Source organism: Prionailurus bengalensis, chromosome C2 (assembly GCF_016509475.1).
Source record: "Prionailurus bengalensis isolate Pbe53 chromosome C2, Fcat_Pben_1.1_paternal_pri, whole genome shotgun sequence".
NCBI classification, from domain to species: Eukaryota; Metazoa; Chordata; class Mammalia; order Carnivora; family Felidae; genus Prionailurus; species Prionailurus bengalensis.
In genome coordinates, this window is record NC_057350.1 from 21,547,507 (window position 1) to 21,569,392 (window position 21,886).

The window sequence follows — 21,886 nt, forward strand, 5'->3', positions numbered from 1 at the left end:
GTTTCAGCTTGAAGGGCCTCCACATCCTATAAGGCAGGTCCGGTGATAGTGAACTCTCTCAGCTTTTGTTCATCTGGAAAAGCTTTTACTTCTCCTTCAAACCTGGAGGAAAAGTTTGCCAAATAGAGTATTCTTGGCTGGCAGTTCTTATCATTCAATATTTCCATTGTCATTCCACTCTCTCCTGGCCATAGAGTTTTCCCTGAGAAATCTGCTGATACTTTAATGGGAGTTCCCTGTAGTTTACCATATTTTTTTTCTTGTTTCATTAAAATTCTTTCTTTATCACTGACTTTTGGCAGTTCTAATATAATGTGTCCTGGAGAAGATCTTTTGTGTTGAGACAATAAGGTGTTTTGTTAGCTTCATAGATTTGTATATCCAGTTCCTTCCCTGGGTTTGGAACATTCTCAGTATCATTTCTTTAAATATGCTCTCTGTCCTCTTCTCTGTTTTCCTTCTGGAATACCAATTACTCTTATGGTGGCTTTCCTAATGGAGTCTGATACTTCCTGTAGGGCTGTCTCACTTTTTAAAATCTTAGTTCTCTCGGGGCGCCTGGGTGGCGCAGTCGGTTAAGCGGCCGACTTCAGCCAGGTCACGATCTTGCGGTCCGTGAGTTCGAGCCCCGCGTCGGGCTCTGGGCTGATGGCTCAGAGCCTGGAGCCTGTTTCCGATGCTGTGTCTCCCTCTCTCTCTGCCCCTCCCCCATTCATGCTCTGTCTCTCTCTGTCCCAAAAATAAATAAAAACATTGAAAAAAAATTAAAAAAAAAATCTTAGTTCTCTCTTCTCTCCTGAATCATTTCTTATTCCCATCTTTAAACTAACTTATCCTCTTTTCCATCGGATCTTCTCTATTTTGAATACTTTTTAATGCATTTTTCACCTCATTTATTGACTTCTTCAGCTCTAGAATTTGTTTGGTTATTTTTTTTAAGAATCTCAATATCTTTGGTAAAGTACTCTTTCTGGAATACCAATTACTCTTATGGTGGCTTTCCTAATGGAGTCTGATACTTCCTGTAGGGCTGTCTCACTTTTTAAAATCTTAGTTCTCTCTTCTCTCCTGAATCATTTCTTATTCCCATCTTTAAACTAACTTATCCTCTTTTCCATCGGATCTTCTCTATTTTGAATACTTTTTAATGCATTTTCACCTCATTTATTGACTTCTTCAGCTCTAGAATTTGTTTGGTTATTTTTTTTAAGAATCTCAATATCTTTGGTAAAGTACTCTTTCTGTTTAATAATTTTATTATTGAAATCCTTGTATTGTCATTTTGAGTTTTCTTGTAGCTGTTGAATTTCTTCATAATAGCTATTTTGAATTCTTTTTCAGTTAGACTTCAGATATTCCATATCTCTGGGTATTAGAATGAGGGGAATTGTTTATCTTATTCTGGCAGGAAGCCTCATTGGAAGGTATTTCCAGGACCATTAGGTCATGGATAGGCAATTTGTTTCTATAAAACTTCTGATAATAAATATTTTACAGTGTGTGGGCCACATAGAGTCCCTGTTGCAACTTTCATGTTTTCTTTCACAACTCCTTAAAAATGTACAATTCTTAGCTCACTCATTATACAAAAACAAGATGTGAATCTAATCTGGCCATGGGCGATAGTTTATTAACTCCTGTTAGATGTGATCTATGCAACCCATGACTCCTGAGGTATGGACAAATCAATAGTCTGGATCTCCCCCTTTCCCATTAAAGGAGGTACTTTTCGCTTAAAAGAATGTCTCAGGTTCTAAATTCAGCTGAAGTTCATCAACACGCAAAGTTAATTTTCTATTAGTATTATTATTACTATTAATTATCTCCACTTTACTACTAAATGCCACGAGACAACAATTTAACGTCAGGTATAGAAAGGCACTACATTACATAAAATTCCCTAAGCATTTTAATTTTTTGAGCCTGACACTCATTTCAATTTACTTAGTTTCTTCAGAAGCATTTATTCACCATGATCTTATAAATATTATTACCCTATGTTTTCCTGCTGCAGCTATTTTCCTAAATCTGTGCCCTAATGAAGCACAAAGTTCTAAGAGATCACACATTATAACCTAATTAGATGATTCTTTTTATTTATAAAATTTTCTTTTCTTCTTTTTTTTATTTTAGAGAGAGGAAGAGAGTGAAAATGAGGGAGGGGCAGAGGGAGACAGGGAGAGAGAGAGAGAGAGAGAGAGAGAGAGAGAGTCCCAAGCAGGTGTCATGCTTAGCCCAGAGCCCAATGCAGCGATTGAACCCATGACCCTGGGATCATGACCTGAGCCAAAATCAAGAGTCACACACTTATCTGACTGACCCACCTATGTGCCCCTTGATAAGGCTGTTTCTTAATGTTCTTTATCAACTTCATTAACATATACTTATAATAAAAATCCACCAGTTTTAAGGGTACAACTTGATTAGTTTTAAAAAGTATATAATGATATAACAACACAATCATAATATAGGACATTTCCATCACTCCATGTGTCCCTTTGGTGCAGTCTCTCTTTCCCAAGCCCTGGACTCTGGAAACTCCTGGCCCACATTTTATCCTTTATTTGTGCCTTTCCTAGAATTTCATAAAAATGGGATCATACAATATGTACTCTTTGTGTTTGGCTTCTTTTTCTTAGAATAATGCATTTGGGATTCAATGGTGTTGTTGCATGTACCAATACTTTATTTCTTGCTACTGCTGAGCAGTATTCCATCATATAGCTATTTTTTAATCCATTTACCAGTTGATAAATGTTAGGGATCATTTCCATCTTCTCCTTTCTGAGAATTACATTTGTACGCATGAACTTTTAGATAGTTCATTGTGTTGGACACATGTGATTAGATGTTTCCTGATTGCAAGGAATTGCAAGTTTCTATTTGTAACATGAATGTGAATTTTCCTGCATTTCAGACAATTTCAAAGTTATAAAAAATATCAAAATGCTCTATTTCTGCAGGTTCATTTAAAAAAATTCCTAGTCCAAATTTCCTTGTTTATTTTGTATTTTGAATTCAAACATCAAATCTGAATCTGGTCAATTTAAACAAACAAAAAAAAAAACAAAAAAATAATTTGATGGAAAGATAAAAAGTAACATGTAAATAACCAGGTATGTTAAGAGTAAGAATTGAGGCAGCTTATTCAGGTCATGTTTTCAGGGCCCTGCAATAAGATCAGATAATCTCCAAATGTTTTTTAATATTTATTTATTTTGAGACAAAGGGAGAGACAGAGTGTGAGCAGCGGGAGGGGGAGACACAGAATTCGAAGCAGGCTCCAGGCTCTGAGCTGTCAGCACAGCCTGATGCAGGGCTCGACTCACAAACCGCAAGATCACGACCTGTGCCAAAGTCAGACGCTGAACAACTGAGCCACCCAGGGACCCCTAAATCAAATTCATTTAAAAATAGAAGGTGGGGCGCCTGGGTGGCGCAGTCAGTTAAGTGTCCGACTTTAGCCAGGTCACGATCTCACGGTCCGTGAGTTCGAGCCCCGTGTTGGGCTCTGGGCTGATGGCTCAGAGCCTGGATCCTGTTTCCGATTCTGTCTCCCTCTCTCTCTGCCCCTCCCCGTTCATGCTCTGTCTCTCTCTGTCCCAAAAATAAATAAATGTTGAAAAAAAAAATTAAAAAAAATAGTAAAAATAGAAGGCATACACAATGGAAGAAATAGTTGTCATCACCAAAACACATGAAAAACCAAAGTTAAAAAAAAAAAAAAACTCTAAAACAGTTGAATTTAATTAATTTAGTGATTTAATCGGATTAACTCAATTTTTTTAAAAGAATAAGAACCAAGAAAGAAAAGCCATAAGAACTAAATGTCTGAATCTGATACTTCAGATGGTTTCAACAAACACAGTAGAGAAGAGGAGTGAAAATGGAAATATCACTCCATGATTTGTTTTATGGCGTGGTAGAAAGAGGACAAACTTATTGACTTACTGTGCAGCTAAATAGTTGTGCACCTAAATCATGGTTGTGCACAATTACATGTGAATCTGTTAAACATTCTCATATCTGGACCACAGCACGTATCATTTCAGTCAGACTCTCTGGGAATGGGAGCCTGGTGATACCCACATGCAGCCAAGGCTGAGAGCTAGTGAAGAAGAAAAAGAAGAGGTGGGGGAAGGGGATAGTGATAGAATCCAAATAAGACTACAATCACTTGAAACGTTTTCTTTCTTTACACTCCTGACAGTTTCTCTCTGAATGGACACTTTAATTTTCTAAGGTTAGCTGTTCCCAGAAATATGAAACTGTAAATCTAGTATTTGTGTTTGTATCTACCTATATCCAAAGAGAAAGAAAATGTCAAAAGTGTCCCTTGAAGAATTTCAGTTGAGAGGCTCCCGGGTGGCTCAGTCGGCTAAGTGTCAGCTCAGGTCATGATCTCACACTCTGAGAGTTCCAGCCCCACGTTGGGCTCTATGCTGACAGCTCGGAGCCTGCTTCTGATTCTGTGTCTCGCTCTCTCTCTGCCCCTCCCCTGCTCATGTTCTGTCTCTCTCTGTCTCAAAAATAAATGAAAACCTTTAAAAAATTTTAAAAGAAAAGAATTTCAATTGGAATAACTGGATTCATATTTTCCTCGGGAATGAAATAAATCTCTTTGGCTAAAGACGGTATGATATCATGATTTGACCAGTTTGACTTACCCATTTAACCTTGTTTACTGACAAAGAAGTGAAATAGAAAAAAAAAAGAAATTTAACAAGACAGCCTGACTATAAAAACACAAAAGTAGAAGTTGGTAAGAAGGCCAAATACTAAATACCAAAAAGTAAATACTAACCTCTTCAAACTAGCAGCATAAGATTTTAGTTTTTGTGTCTTAAAATAGGACAATGGTAAACGTCATCATTCACAAATAACAATCAAGAATTTGCATGCATAAGGCAAAAGAGCATCATAATAGTTCAATCACATGTATATGGAAAAATTGAAAAAAAAGAAGAAAATTAAAAGGGTGACAGCATACGTATCTCAAGAATGACCTTTAAAAAAAAAGAATGTTCTGAAATAAATCAATACATATATATAAGTTGTATGGGAACTTTGTTGGTTGTTGTGTTTGGCCTCATAATGCTTTCTCTAACTAAGCCAGTATGACTTAGCATAGTTCCAGCTGGACGAACACTGTGTCAGTAGATTTGAGAAAATCAACTGGACAGAGCTTGAGTGCTGAGGGGCATCACCTTTTAAATGTGCACAGTATTGGTATCTCAGCAAAAGTCACTCTGATAAATTACAGAAGCCAAGGTAGAGGTAAGGCAAGATGTAATCATATTCTGATTGCAATTTTGAGGAATGGATGACTAAGATACTGCTCCAATATTTTTAGAGAAGCTGTAATAGTGCTTTGTAATTAGAGGTTTTAGAATGACTTGAAGGAAACACAATAGGCAATTATTTAAAATGTAGCAAGGGAGCCTTGGCCTCTTGGAAAACACAATAGTTATTTTGCTTTGGGTAAGTCCAATATGCAAACACCTACTTCAGAATTGCCATGGTCCACCATGGCATGAAAAAATTGTGTCATTGATATTTTGTAGACTTTATTACAAACAATTAAATGACAGGGGTCATCATTTCTTTTGCAACATTATGGGAAGAATACAAATTGACTTCTTTTCACAAAGACCTGAGCATTTGGAAAGACACATAGGAAGCAAGAAAATGTTGAGTGGGAAGTGTCGCTTCAAAGAAAATTGACGATGCAAGCAGGATGAGAGAAAACCAATGGGTTTAGTGTGAGGCATAGGAGGGATGAGAGAGATTCATAAGAGATTGTTGAAAGAGTCCAATCTTGGAGTAAAGAGTGCCAAATGAAGAAAAACTAAAGACACTGTGGAATGGCTTCATTATTTCAATCAAAAGAATAATTCTCATTTTATGGTGACATCAATTTAATGAAATAGAGGACATCCCATATCCAGTGATGTAAACAGTAATGAAAGCATAGAAATATTCCAAACATGTTGGGAACGTGTACACACACACACACACACACACACACACACACACACACTTCTATGAAACAGAAAAGGATTCAGTTGATTGTTGTGAATGGAAACAAGCTTTTTTTCATTCCCCACAAGTATTATATTTCTTTGTTAGCTCTCTGGCAGTGGCCAATAATTAGACAATACCAAAGGTTGGCTATTCCGTTACACCATGCTACTAGGTTAAAATCACCCGAAATCTGCCATGTTTATAGATGTTTATTTTTTTTAAATTTTTTTCAAGGTTTTTTTATTTATTTTTGGGACAGAGAGAGACAGAGCATGAACGGGGGAGGGTCAGAGAGAGGGAGACACAGAATTGGAAACAGGCTCCAGGCTCTGAGCCATCAGCCCAGAGCCTGATGCGGGGCTCGAACTCACGGACCGCGAGATCGTGACCTGGCTGAAGTCGGATGCTTAACGGACTGCGCCACCCAGGCGCCCCTAGATGTTTATTAACCACATAGGCACAAGACTGTCCTGCAATCTCTTCTATATGCTTGATGAATACCCATCTCTCTGTCTTTTAGAATATTCTAGAAGAAATGAAAACAAACACTTTGAGCCATTTTACTGGAAGTGAATGTAACCATAGTGATTATAGGCACAGGGTTTGATTTACCATTTTTTAGAAATTAGACCATCTAAGGACCAACTGAAGGTAGGAAACATGAGGCTGTCCACGGAAGCCTTCCCAGGTTCTCACCTTTTTCATGTAAGGACACTAAACTTACCCAAAAAATTTCAGTCACTTCACCTGTCTTTGTTGCCACCAATTTCACTAATGAAAACTTATATCTAAATCTCATTTTGCAAATCAGCCAGGCAATGGAGCTTATCATAAAAAGGATAGATGAAGTTTTCCTGTAGCTACCTTCCAGAAAGTGACTTTTTAATTAAACGCTAGCTGACTCCCCCTTAGAGTATGAATGCCTGAATAAGGCAAGTCATGTGCATCTCGATTGTAGATCAGATTAACACATTGCCTGGGCTAGTTTACTAATTTTCTAGTATCCTCACATTGAACCCGTGGGCTTTGGAAGGCTACTGGTTACCCTGACTTGCTGCTTCTCATATTGACCATTCAAATTACTACTTGTGATAAATCATGACATATCTTATTCATTTTTTTTTCTTTTCAAGTCTACCTGAATCAATTGCTGCAAAAAACAAAAACAAAAACAAACAAACAAAAAACCCAAAAAACCATAAAAAAACACTTCAATATTCAGGAAACTTGTACTGGGAAAAGAGGACTATTTGCCCACCAAATGTTCTGTTTAATCTCCCATGCAATCCAGATGACCTGAATCAGGGAGCTCTCCCTCCTCCTACCACCAGTCCAGATGGTTAGACCGATACATAACGCAATTTGAAAATTTACTCTTGAATATTACATAGAATGTGATGATTGCTACATTTACAACAGCCGTCTTTTTAACCCCCTTCCTTTCTGTGAGTCAGTATTAGTCATAAAGTTCTCTGCTTATGATTGGCTCCAAAATTTAAACTATGTATTTAAGACTTCCTGTTCTTCACTTCTGAAAACCACATGCTTGATAAATCTTCTGTGCTTCCCAAAATGTTAAATAGATGGAAAGTTGATTTAAAATGACAGTTTCAACGCTTTATTAAGGTTTTTCATTTTATTTATGCATAGGTGTCGTCAAATTGACCCCATCAAAATTAGCATTTTTACTTTATTTTTCAGTGTTGTGCCTTTGGTATTGCATGCTAATTTTGTGATCTTGGAACAGAATTGTCTCTATTATTAGTGGGCTTAAAGGAAATTGGACAAAAGAAGTTTGAGGAGGTTTATTTATTTATTAATATTTTTATTTATTTATTTATTTAAATACCTGAGTCAAAAATAGAACATTGCCTGTGTCCCAAAGTCTCAAGGATATCATTGTCAAATTATTACCCCTTCCTTTATATCCCTCAAAGATAAGCAAATCCTAATTTCTATTTTTCTTGCTTTGTAGTACTTTGATATTTACTTGCACTTGCTGGTTCTTTCTGATTCAGACATTTAAAAAAAATTTTTAGTGTTTTTATTTATTTTTGAAGGAGACAGAGAGAGACAGAACATGAGTGGGGGAGGAGCAGACAGAGGGAGACACAGAATTCGAAGCAGGCTTCAGGCTTTAAGCTGTCAGCACAGAGCCTGATGCCGGGCTCGAACCCACAAACTGTGAGATCATGACCTGAGCCGAAGCTGGACGCTCTACTGACTGAGCCACCCACGTGCCTCTGATTCAGACATTTTGCTTGTATCTGTGTTAAGTTCCTGGATGTCATTTCTTCCTATTCTTTCTTTTGGGGTGAATTGGTCCATTTCATCATTTTGAAGGAAGAAAAGGAATTAATAAAGTAAAAACAAAAAAAAAAAACTAAACAAGTGAAAACAACACACACACACAAAAATCAAACAAAGAAGGCTAGATCCTAGGTGTGTTTTGGTCTGGTATTTGAAAGAAACTTGATAGATCAGAGGAAAAAAATCAAATAAATAAAGACAAAAAAGGGGGGGGAGGAAAATGTTTGAACATTTGAAAAAATGAATACAATAAAATAGAATAAAATGAAATGATGGAAGTAAAATAAAATATAAAAAATTTACAAAAAAATAAAAAATATAGTAGAAAAAATTTAAAGAAAAATCTTTTTAATAAAAACTGAAAATAAAAAAAAAATTCTCTTTCTGTATTCAAGAATAAGAAAAGAAAAGAAAAAGAAAAAGAAATTGAATACATGGACCAGCAAACAGAATTAAATATGATTGAAATCACATCCAGGTTCCCATAGATGTCAAATTATGAAGCACTTTGTAGTCCCTAAACTAAGCAAGTGGAGAGACTTGTGTTCTTAAGAACATGGTTGGCCCAGTTGGGTGGCGCTTGGTGTAACAGCTGTACTCTCCACTAGGTGGCGTTGATTAGCTTACTGTAATTGATTGCAGTAGCTTATTGCCTGTAGGTGTGTTTGTACAGGCACCAGAGGGGTGAAAATAGCATCACCCAGCTACCCAGTCTCTAGGATCAGAATTCTGTACTCTCCTGACTGACAATCAAGCACCCTTCCTTTTGTTCACTTCACGCTTCTACACTGTCTGTGACCAAGCTGTCAAGCTGCTGGGAGGCATCTCCCTCCTGAGTTTTATCTCAGATGGCACTGTGTTTCCCAGACCCTCCCTTCTGAGGAACTGTGACTTTGACCCATTCTGACCCTTTGGGGGAGGGTCTGGCGGAGCAATGGCTGGTGCTGGCCTGCCCCCAGGGACGTTCACCAGCCAGTGCCACTGCTGCTGCCCAGAGACTGTGGCCTGGCGTTAGCCCGCCCTAATAAAAGCTCGTGGGATCGTGTAGAAGCAGCCTTTCAGGGACTATGGAAAGTCACCACACACATCTGGTGCCAGGCTCACCCTTAATGTCCTTGTTCCAGCACCAGTGAATGTTGCCATTCTCTGGGATCCCCTGGGACATTTGCCTGTGGGGGGGGGGGGGCTGTGCCACGTTTACCAAATGTCCTCCCAGGAGGTGAACCTCCTCTCCCCGTGTGGCCCTCAAGCCCCTCAGACCTTGCTCTCTGCTCCCAAAGATTCACCCTTCCTACCAAAGTACCTCTAGGCCACATACCTGTCGAGTTCTGTGGTTCAGGTTGTGCAGATTGTTGTGTTAATCCTCAAACCAGTTTTCTAGGTGTGCAGGATGATTTAGTGTTGCTCTGGCTGCATTTCAGGGACAAGAGATACAAAAAAAAAAACAAAAAAAACGTCCATGCTGTTCCACCATCTTGGCCCCTCCCACAAACCTTATGTGCTGTTTTCTTATGATTATCCTGGAATTATGGGGTTTGAGAAGCAACAGACACACATTGTTCTCAGCCTTCTGGCTTCCTGAACTGTGAGAAAATAAGGTCTATTGTTGAAGCCACCCAGTCTGTGGTGCTTTATAATCGTAGACCTAGCAAACAAATACAGATTTCTTCTGTAAAGATATGTCTTTCCTTCCCAATTTTTTATTCATTTATTTATGCCAATATGCACTCATGTATATTAGTTATTATATTCGTTAGGTTATAATCTAGTTGTTGCACCAATTATTCTCATTTTGGCCACTGGGAACACTTTCAGTCTTACCCTTATACTTCTCGGCTGTGCTCCTTTTTCATTTTATTTTAAGAGCACTTTCTTTATTTGTTTGTTTTTGCTTTTGTTTTGTTTTCAGTGCTATAAGATGATTGAAACTCACCTTGTATAGTCCTTGCCCAATCTCTACAAATAGAGTCCTGGTTGCTTTTATTGTAGAATGAGATTTAGAAACCAAGTTACAAGATTTGAGTGTGTTCATTGGTACTGAGTCATCACTGTTTCTAGCCCCGCATCCCTCTCTCTGTAATGTATTTGTGTATAAACATTTATACATACTTTTGAATATATGGAATATAGTTGTAATGACTAATGTCTTTGCAAATTATAACATGTGTCCATTCTAGGTGTATTTTCATTGATCGAATATTTTTATTTTCCTGATTCTTTGTTTATATGATAATCTTTGGGTGCAAGACGTTGTGAATTTTACCTTGATGCATGCTGGCTATTTTTATATATCTTAAAAACTTTTGAGTTTCAAAAAAAAAAAAAAAACTTTTGAGTTTATGGAGGGCGTAATTCAATTAATTTACTTGGAATATGTTGATCCTTCCTGGTATTCTTTTGTTGTTGTTGATGCTGATGTTTTAAGGCAGAGTCAGTGCAGTCCTCATTCTAAGGTTTATTAGTCCCTACTACTTAAATAAGACCTACTTAAGTATTCTACCCAATACCCCATTAATTTTGGGATTTTCCAGCATAGCTGGTGAGAGCAAACACAACACTGCTCAAGCACTAGGCATTGTTTACTTTAATCCTTTCAATGGTCATTTACAAAAATAGACAAATGAACAACGAAGAAAAAATGTACGTATTAAGGATTATAACATAATAACATGGATAAATTATTTCCAGAAGATAGAACCCTCAACAGCATAAACAACTTGTTTGTTCCCAGTCAATGACCTTCTCCTTTGCATTTAATGTAGTCAACTTTAGCATTGCCATGACACCCTGGATCCCCACTGAGTTGCATCATGTTGGCAATTCTACCCCCTGCATCCAAACTCAAAGGGAACAACACAGGCTTTCAATAGGCTAATCAAAGCCACTTCCATGCTCTCTAGGAGGGCAAATTAAGTTGATTATTTTTATTGCTCAAATGCAAATGCCATTGCACTAAAAATTAAAGATATATAATGCATAGGTTGTATTCAGTGTCAGCATTTCAATATACTCTTGCAGAAAAGCCCACACAGTGCTTTTAAATTTACACATAATTATAGAGAATTACATCATTAAATTTTAGTGTAGCACTATTATGGAAAAGAAATGTGTTAAGTAACTATAGACAGCTTTTTTTTCATCTTTTAGAATTCTATTAGATATTGGTTAAACAGTTTATATTTTTTTCACATAGAATTTGTAAACACATTAGTGGAAGTATCAATAGAAAAACACATTATTTTAAATGGAAATATTACCATTCAATTATTTGCACTGAGTGTCTCTTTAGTAATCAAGTAAAGCAGACATACTCATGTGATATAAAGCTATCATTACAAATAACGCAAATCACCATTACCATACATTACAATTGCACTCCACAGAACCTTATTCTTTTTTATTAAGTTGTTTATTTTAATTCCAGTATATTAACATACAGTGTTATATTAGCTTTAGGTGTACAATGTAGTGATTTAACATTTCTATAGATCATTACTCAGTGCTCATTATAAGTGTATTCTTAATCCCTGTTCATATTCCCCCATGCCCCCATCCACCTCCCCTCTGATATGCTTTATTTTATTTTTTCAACTGTTTTATAAGTTTGTTTATTTATTTTAAGAGAGAAAAAAAGAGAGAGGAAGAGAGACTGCACATAAGAAGTGAGGGGCAGAGAGAGAAGGAGAGAGAGAATCTCAAGCAGGCTTTGTGCTGTCAGCACGGACCCCTATGTGGGGCTAGCTCCCATGAACCATGAGATCATGACCTGAGATGAAAGCAAGAATAGGATGCTTAACCAGGTTCCTCTGACATGCTTTATTTTAAACAAGTACCCTCAGTTAAATTTATTTTTTTTTCAACAAGAACATTTTTTTTTACTGGAAGCATACTTCAGTATACATGGTTATATATATATATATATATATATATATATATATATATATGTATATATATCTCCATCCATGAAGAATAGAATGTGCATTTTATTCAAGTATACACAGAAGAATTCCCTGGTTAAATAAAAAAAAAAGAAACAACAAATATTAAAAATTTAGAAAGTCCAAAAACCTTATTTTTAGAGTAGAACCCCCTTGAATGAAAAAGATTTAAACATAAACATAATTTGAAACTTATGGAGGGAAAGGAAATATTGCACTTACAAGTTTTATTTGAAATATCCCAACCTGAGAAAAAAATGGAAAAATGATCGGTAGTTTTTGAACTACAATGGATTCAATACATGGAGAGATCCCTTACAAAATAGATAAAGTTGAAATATTAACACAATTACTAATTGCTTGCTTGGTATATGTAAGCTGTACTCCAAGCTTCCACTTGCTTTTTGAGAGAAAAGTTAAATAAATAACACAAAAGCAGTACCCACCACCAGCAAAAAGATTCTGACTTGCTGAAAGCTCAAATGATGGTTAGAATTTTTAACAAGAAATTGTTTTTAATGAAGTTATGTACATTGTGTACTTAGCCAAAATGCTATTGCACTCTCATTAAACTACAGTATTATGTAAACATAACTTTTGAATGCACAAAGAAACCAAAAAAAAATTAACTTGACTTGCTTTATTACTATATTTGTTTCATTGCAATTGCCTGGAACCAAACCCACAGTATCACCAAAGTATGCCTGTGTGTCACTCAAAAATATCTCTCTTTGGCATAAGGAATTTTCTGAACTAATTATCTTAAGAAACAGCAGACACAAGAGAAGTTCTGAAGGTAGAGCATGTTTCCCCTTTTTAAGAGAAATTTACATTTATAAAGGAAATCTCATTTGTAAAGGTGCCTCCCTCTCTGTATTCAGTAGAGAAGGATGATTATTAATTGCAAGAGTTTTATATAGAATAGAGAAGGCACTGACTTAAATCTGTCTATCAAACCTTACCCTTGTATGCCGTACTTTGCCCCACCACCTTCCCATGATTTGCCTCACCTACCCAGAAACCCCAAATCTCTTTTCTTGAGTTGACATTAGTGAATAAGCACCCCTTAGAGTCAATCATCTCTGAGTTTTTCTCATGTATATACAAGACATACATATTAATACTCCTCTGTTTGGTTTTCTGTCAATCTCTCTCTTCTAACAGAGGCTTAGCCAAGGACCTAGAAGGATTAAGGCGAAAGAAAGAAAGAAAGAAAGAAAGAAAGAAGAAAGAAAGAAAGAAAGAAAGAAAAAATTGTTTTTGTTTTACAACATCTAATTACACCGAAAAAGGTATGTTTTTTTTCTCATTGTTAAAAAACAAAATTCAACTGAGTAAATTTGAAGATTGAATCGGCTGCATACAACAATTCACAGACAGGGCAGTATCCAGTCTAGGAAGTAGAAAGGGGCTCCAAGGAATTGTACAAAATAGAAGATTTATAAAGTCAGAAAGTGGATAAGACAAAGGAGTCATAAAGACAAGATTATTTCTGATAAGGTCACCTTCTTTTGGAGAAAGGGATGTCTATCAGGCACATAACCTCACTTGCCCTGGTCAGTTTATTCCAGATTGACTGGTTAAAAGGTTACATTTTGCAACTAAGCCTTGGTTTGCCTAAGGTGGGGGCACGTGATTATTTTGGGCCTGTTGTTTCATTTTTAACAAGCTGCTCTGAGATGCTTTTTTTTTTTCAAGTTATGTCTTTATTTCATTGTATATTGCTCAAATAGCAATAACTGACAAAGTTTAGTAGAACAATTGTACACACTATTCATCTCGTCCAAGTTCGAGAATGGCACCTCATTTGAACAGACTTGTAGACCTGAGGAATTTGATTTCATTCTGAAATTGTCCAGGCCTCAAAAATACTGGTAGGAAAACCACACGTACTTTAAAGTCCTGGTGTTATGACATCTTTCTTTGATTTTTGGTAACCTTTTTTGTTAATTTATTAGAGTTATTTTTAGGCATTTCAGCATTTTATAAGCAAGTCATGATTTATTTATTTATCCAGAAGACATTTATTTAGGGGGCGAAACAATAAAAAGTTCTTAACTTTCTAAAAGTCAAAAAGGTGGAATTGCAAAGTGTACTGTCTCAGGATCTTGAGAGTTCTCGTGAACTGTGGAAACTATTTTTTTTTCTCTTGCTATGTACTTCCTTCATAAGAACTCAAATATTTAGATTGTCAAATAATACTCTTTTAGAAAAAGGAATATCTTTGATGTTAAATTGAAGTGGAAATGAGGACATATATTTGAAATCTATCATAAATAGATGAACTTTTCCCATACATAGAATGAGCAAAGATGAATGAAGGAACAGACATTACGGAGAACTGTCAGAGATCAACGTAAGTAAAAGAGAGAGAAGGGTTGGCCTGTAGTAACCAAATTATGCACTAAGAGAGATGGTTATCCTCTATTCTGGAATATTATTAGGAAATTTATCAGTGCTTTGCGAAAATCCTTCCAGATATCATGTAGATCGAAGTTATATGAATGCAAAGAATTACACCATTCAATGGACACCTAAGAATGTAATTTCCTCTGTTAAGGTCCTGGGAGTTCTTACTAATAAATTCAGCTAAAATGTGATGAGACATATTAAAAATTACAAGCACTATTCACTAAATTCAAATTCAGAAAAACTATTCTGATTTTATATAATAATTGTGAATTAAAACTCAGGAAATCTGTTTTTGTTAACCAGGAAATGAGTGGATAATACTAGGATGCAAACCAAACATTAACAGTATATTTAAAAGAACACTGTAAATTAATAAGCGTGTTCCTGCTTTGTTATTTAATAATCGTAGGGGAGAAAAGTAATTTTCTCCCTACCATTCAGAATTCTTAGCTGAGACTCTTGCAATAAAAGACAGATTAACAAGAGAAAAACTAACAAGCTTGTTAACATGTATCCCTCGTGTATACATGAGAAATACCCAGGGGAAAATGGGAAACTCCCTGACGTGTTCTAAACCACCAGCTTAAATATCATATTCAGCTAAACACCAAAGAGAGACGTGTGGGGAGACCAGTATTGGGAAGTTACCAGGAAAAGTAAGGTAGGGTTTGTTTGTGGACTTGTACAGAAGAGTCTATGCCTTCTCTATGGATAAGGGTCTCCTGTGATTTAGAATCATCTTTCTCCTCCTGGCACAGAGAGGAAGCTAAGCTTATAAATGGACAGATCCTCTATAAAAGTAAGTTTTCTGTATAAAAGGGATACTTCTACTCTGTTTTCAGAGTTTCTCCCGAGTCTGCTGTTTCTCAATCAGTCCAAAATAATCTTTCGGACAAAGAGGCATATTTGGGGGCGGCACATTCTGCTACCCTTCCTGACATTAATATTTAGGTAAATCTCTCATTCTCTAGGACTAGCTAATGTCCCAAAGTGTTTGAAAAATAATGATTATTTTTGAGATGAGCCTGTTAAAGTAATACTTTAAAAAAAAAATAGGTTCATATGTTCTTGTTAACTACTTATCATAAGCGTAGACAGTTTTGTGAAGTTATTGGTTTGTTCCCACAAATATAATATGTCCAAACAACCAAAATTATTTACTTGTACTTAATGATCAATTACTGATTGAAAAACTCATCTGTGTATTATGGCTGGCAGTTTCCAATGACAGAATCTTAATATTTTTGGCATGTGTAACCGTTCAATATTCAAGACTCAGCTGAAATGTTTTCCTTTTTCCATTGTTTTTTAAATGAGAAAAGCTGTACTTATTTTTCTAGCAGTAACTTCTTAACAGAAAAAAATATATATATATAAATGTATTGAATAAGTCAAAATGGAATATGTAGTATTTTATTAGTTTTTATTTTGGTTGTGGACACTTTATCCCAATATTTTCTTCAGAGGCAAACTTTGTTTTTATTTCTTTTTAAATAAATTTTTAATGTTTATTTATTTATTTATTCATTTATTTATTTAATATTTATTTTTGAGATAGAGAGCAAGCAGGGGACAGGCAGAGAGAGAGAGAGAGAGAGAGAGATTGAGACTACCAGTCTCTGCACTGTCAGTGCAGAACCTGATATGGGGCTTGAACTCACAAACCAAGAGATCACCCCTTGAGCCAAAATCAAGGGTAGGCACTTAACTGACTGAGCCACCCAAGCACCCCAAACTTTGTTTTTATTTCAGTAAGGTCATCTACTCAAGCCAGAACACTTGTGGTTAAATTAAATGTATAAAGAGCTAAACAGAGGACCTAACCTGTATTTCAGGAGGCTTACTAGGGGTTTTCTATCTACTTAAGATTATAGAACAAAATCTTTCTACTTCTAGGCTTCTTGCCTATTTTCTTGATTTAAATTTCTGCTTCATAATGTCCTTTGGACATATTAAGTCCTGTACAGAGGGACTTTAAGAAAATATTGCCCAACTTTCCTGAGTTCTGTCCATAATACAGCTTGATTTTCATTTTTATTATTTTTGCTAAGCAAATATCTCAACAAATTTAATGAAGCCATAGTCCCATCTGAGTTTTGCAGTCAGTCTGTTTTAACATCTTTTGGAAGAAAGAATATCAAATCTGGAAGGGAAGTCAACTGTGGCCCTGCTATTAAGTGTTTTCTTTCATGACATATCAATTTAATATTGATATTTTAAATATGAAAGGCGTCCATACCTGAATGATTACTTGTAATCAATAAGCATCTCAGTAATGTGTAGTTTCCTTGTGAATCCAACTTGTTAATATATAGCTGAAGCAGAGCTAAACCCTTTTTCCTCAATGTCTCAAAGGGGCAAAGCGTCATTACTTTCATTTTACTTTGAATGATTTCTAATAGTTGGTGTATGTGCCTTGCATCTTCGACCTTCTAATTGAAATAAACCAAAATCTTCTTTAAAGATCTGCGCTTTGGGGATTTTATATCTCTTTATTGCAGATTGAATTTCCTCTACTGCAGTCCTAGTTATTGTTCCTAGTTTCCTTGATCAAATGTACCAACGAGGGTGGAGGTTCAGGTTCCCTCCACTCCAAATGTGAGGAACATTTCTCCCTGGGAGTTGTGGTAATTTTCCAAGTAATCACTCTAGTCACAGAAGTCGCTATATCACATAGAGACAAAGCAGAGGCCTTCAAGAGGACACTCTCTTTCCGGTCCCCCAGATTATCTGCTCCAGGCTCAAAGATCCCACACCAGCCCCGTAGCAGGGATGCGGGTTTTCTAGATCATTACTGCCTTGGAGTTCGGCTCCCCTCTACCCAACCCACCTGAAAATTTGCCTATGCTAACTAATTGACACATTTATATAAATTACTGTCTTTATTTTTTTTTGGATAATAGATTAGATAAATAGATATCAAAGAACAAAGTTAAATTAGAACATGCTTTTCTACTGTTTCAATCAATAATTACTTAAACATCCACAGACACTTTTAATTTCTATTTAACTTTGTCGTGTTGCATAGGATGTATTTGTCAGGAGAAATATATAGCTGCTATTGAAAATAAATGATCAAAATACACTAACACAGCAAGGAGACAGTGATCTCTGTGCATAACCCTTGAGAAAATCCATATGACATTAAAAACCACTATACAATTTTGCAAACCAAAAAGTGACCATAAACAACATCAATTAGTAAAATTCAAAGGTGATTTTTAATTTTTTTTTCTTTGCTCAGTTGAACATAAATTGAGAGCTCCAAACTCATGGAAATAAACATGCTATCAAACGGCAAAGGTTTTATAAAAAAAAATTCTCATATTTTATAAAATTGTATTAGTTTATTCAAGCTCCAACTAGATGCAGCTTATAGCAACTACCTATTTAGATTTTCCAGTATAACCCAATGAAACAGCATGTTGTAATTTAAAATTTTCACTTTCCATGAATTTCTGCATTTTTTCCTTTTAGAATGGTACTTTTAGGAAGAGGATGTTCTTCCGCTGGGAAATTAGATCAATATCTTCTCTAAAAATTCAGTAGGGAGCCATGTTTTATCAGGATGGTACATCTTATTGTAGTGTTCTATTTCTCACTGAAATAGTGGCATGTGTCTCTGTGTCTCAATGGCCACACGTGGGTTCCCCGCTGCCATTACAAGTGAGTATGAAGCCATTTCCCTGGTGGAAACAGCTCCAGGACTGACATTTCACTACAATGAAGGGAGCTGGGGTTCCTCCAAGTACAATGACACTAAATGCTTCCCCACTTCCCCACTTTTCCCATTGAGAATCTCAAGGAGGATAAGAACTGAAATGCGGTTTAGGTTCCTACAGGACAATCTACTTGTAATTGTAACTTTTTATATAATTGGATGTAGGCGCCTAAGTGGCCTTCATACCTAATGTTCTTCAACCTTACAATGTTTGTCAAAGATCCAAAATAATGCTGGGGTTCTACGTGAAACATTTAATTCAAACTAATATTGTTTCTTAGATATAATTTATTCACCTCTGGCTGACTTGACACAGGAGTACATTTTATGGACAGTGAAAATTAATCTGCTAATAAGTTAACAAAAAAATGTTTCTCCTCAATCAGGACTTAGTTTCTGCAGTCATTTCACCACACAAGTTTGTCTTTCTAAATTAACTATTTTCATCACTCTTCACATACTGTACCAAGCATGAATGAATCTGTCTTCTTGCCTTTTATAGATGCCTATGTAGATTTAGTAAATGCACTGTTTCATTTGTAATAGTATGATAAGTAGGTGAATACTGTATTTTTTCCGATTGACAAAAAATGGAAAGTTTCACAGTATACAAAACTGAAAATTATTTTTGGGGGGCTCCTGGGTAGCTCAGTCAGTTAAGCTTCCAACTCTTGATTTCAGCTCAGGTCATGATCTCACGGTCCTGAGATCAAGCCTTGGCTCTGCTCTGGGTGTGGAACCTGCTTAAGACTCTCTCTCTCTTTCTCCCTCTGCCTCTTGCTCATGCACCCTCTTCCTCTCTCTCCCTCTCTCTCCCTCTCTCTCTCTCTTTCTCTCTCTCTCTCTGTCTCTCTCTCTCTCTCTCAGAAAAAAAGAAAAAATAGTTTAAAATTATTTTCTTGGTCTTATTTAGCAGCCACATCATGCCTCCATACCGTTTATAGTGGAACTCGTCTATTTTCTTTTGTCTTTTTTCCTTTTTTTCCCCATTAATGACTTTGGTGATGAAATACAAAACATTCATTTATCCATGTTTTATTCATTCTTCTACTTAGTCAATAGTTCTTAAATTCTTATCTGACTCTACTACAGAAAATAAGCCAAAGAAAATCTGTGAGCTTTAAAAGTCCTATCATCAGTTACTATTAATTTTGTCAATTCTCCTCTAATAACGAATAATAAGAAGTATATTTGAAAATAACCAAGTATGGGGCGCCTGGGTGGCGCAGTCGGTTAACCGTCGGACTTCAGCCAGGTCACGATCTCGCGGTCCGTGAGTTCGAGCCCCGCGTCGGGCTCTGGGCTGATGGCTCAGAGCCTGGAGCCTGTTTCCGATTCTGTGTCTCCCTCTCTCTCTGCCCCTCCCCCGTTCATGCTCTGTCTCTCTCTGTCCCAAAAATAAATAAGCGTTGAAAAAAAATAAAAAAAATTAAAAAAAAAAGAAAATAACCAAGTGTGTTTCAATGGCAGATGCCTAGACATTTGATAAAGTTTATCTATTAAAACATTTCATCAGATATATTTTTTTTTGAAATTTTTTTTTCCACGTTTATTTATTTTTGGGACAGAGAGAGACAGAGCATGAACGGGGGAGGGGCAGAGAGAGAGGGAGACACAGAATCGGAAACAGGCTCCAGGCTCTGAGCCATCAGCCCAGAGCCTGACGCGGGGCTCGAACTCACGGACCGCGAGATCGTGACCTGGCTGAAGTCGGACGCTTAACCGACTGCGCCACCCAGGCGCCCCACATCAGATATATATTTTTAATTCTCTTATTTATTAAACCAAAGTGTAATTGGGGCGTCTGGGTGGCTCAGTTGGTTGAGCCGCCGACTTCGGCTCAGGTCATGATCTCGCGGTCCGTGAGTTCAAGCCCCGCGTCAGGCTCTGTGCTGACAGCTCAGAGCCTGGAGCCTGTTTCAGATTCTGTGTCTCCCTCTCTCTCTCTGACCCTCCCCCGTTCCTGCTCTGTCTGTGTCAAAAATAAATAAAACGTTAAAAAAATTAAAAAAAAAATAAACCAAAGTGTAATTGAAAAACATCTGTATAATGAAAATAACGCATTTTCAATCCTGTATTATTTTAACTCTATGTACGTCAAATAAAAGTGACGACATTTACAAAATTTTGAAAAAACAAGTTAACAACCATTGACACTCTTGATTAAACAGAATTACTTCAGAGAACTTTAAAAAAGTCATAAAATTTAAAATTAATAATTTAATGATTTTGAAGATATCTGAACAGCTATGTTCGGTTGTGTCATGCATGTAGTTGTATTCAATCTGATTTAGTGTCTGATTCTGTTTTTACTTGATTCTCAGTGTCTCATCCTGCATAGGCATTCAAGGAATTAATGCAAGATCAAGTTTGTTTCTATTTTATAGTTTTGGGTGAAAATTTCCCAACTACTAATCTGTTGTCCTGGACACATTAAACTCTATAAAAACATTGAGAATTGAAGCATTTTATTTCTTTGCTAAATACATACCTATACGTTAAACACCAGATATAAAAGAGTAGTTTAACAGTCTTCTCAGAAGAAGGCAAAAAGAAAAACAAAATTACACTGCAGACTGAGCGTTTTTTTCTAAGCCGCAGTGAATTGCCATAATCCTTTCTAAGGTTGGGTCATATTCTAATATGTTATCCTGTGAATTTTCATTGTCATAAAACATCTTTGAAAAGTTCTGCCATTTGAAATTTGACTGACATCACTTTGTCTGAAATATCTTCATCCTTTCTGTAACAATGTGTTTCCCCATGTTTGTTGGGAAGCTCACCTTTAATGAAATTCCTTGACTGCTTATCTCAAGTCTCTGAAACCATGGCGGTATCAACATTTCCATGGTCCCCTATTTCTTCTAGAACTCCATTTATATTATATTTGAATTGAACTTCCAGTGTTGGCTTCTTATGGTCTTGAACTCATATTTTTGTGGCCCAATGACTTCTTTCTGTGATCCATTTTGTAAAATGTCACTTGGGTTTATCACTAGGAGATGAAAAGGCAACACAACTACATGTTTGCTCTCTGTATGAACTGAACAAAAGATGGGCTGTGGCCACCTACCATCGGACTTGAAAGTATATGAATGTAAATGATTATGATGAACAGGTTACTTATATGGTGATTTGTGAACTGAAGAACTGACTGTGATGTTTGTGCTTTATTGCAATTGCTAGCAGTTAACTCACCTAGGTTAGAAACTTGAATCATATTTTTGGGGGGGCTGATTTTAATTCACAATGGTAAGTAGAATTTGTGAACATCATAAACAGGCAAAGCAAGGACAGCCATCCATTGTTTCATGTGCAAACAATTTTAAAAACCTGAATATACATTTTCTTTGTGTTCTGTGAACACTGAAAAACTGACCCCCAAACAATAACAAAGCATATCATACATCCTCTATTGAACCAAAAAGAGGTTTTATGGACAGTTAATGTTTTTCTGCATCTCTCTAATCCTGTTCATCCC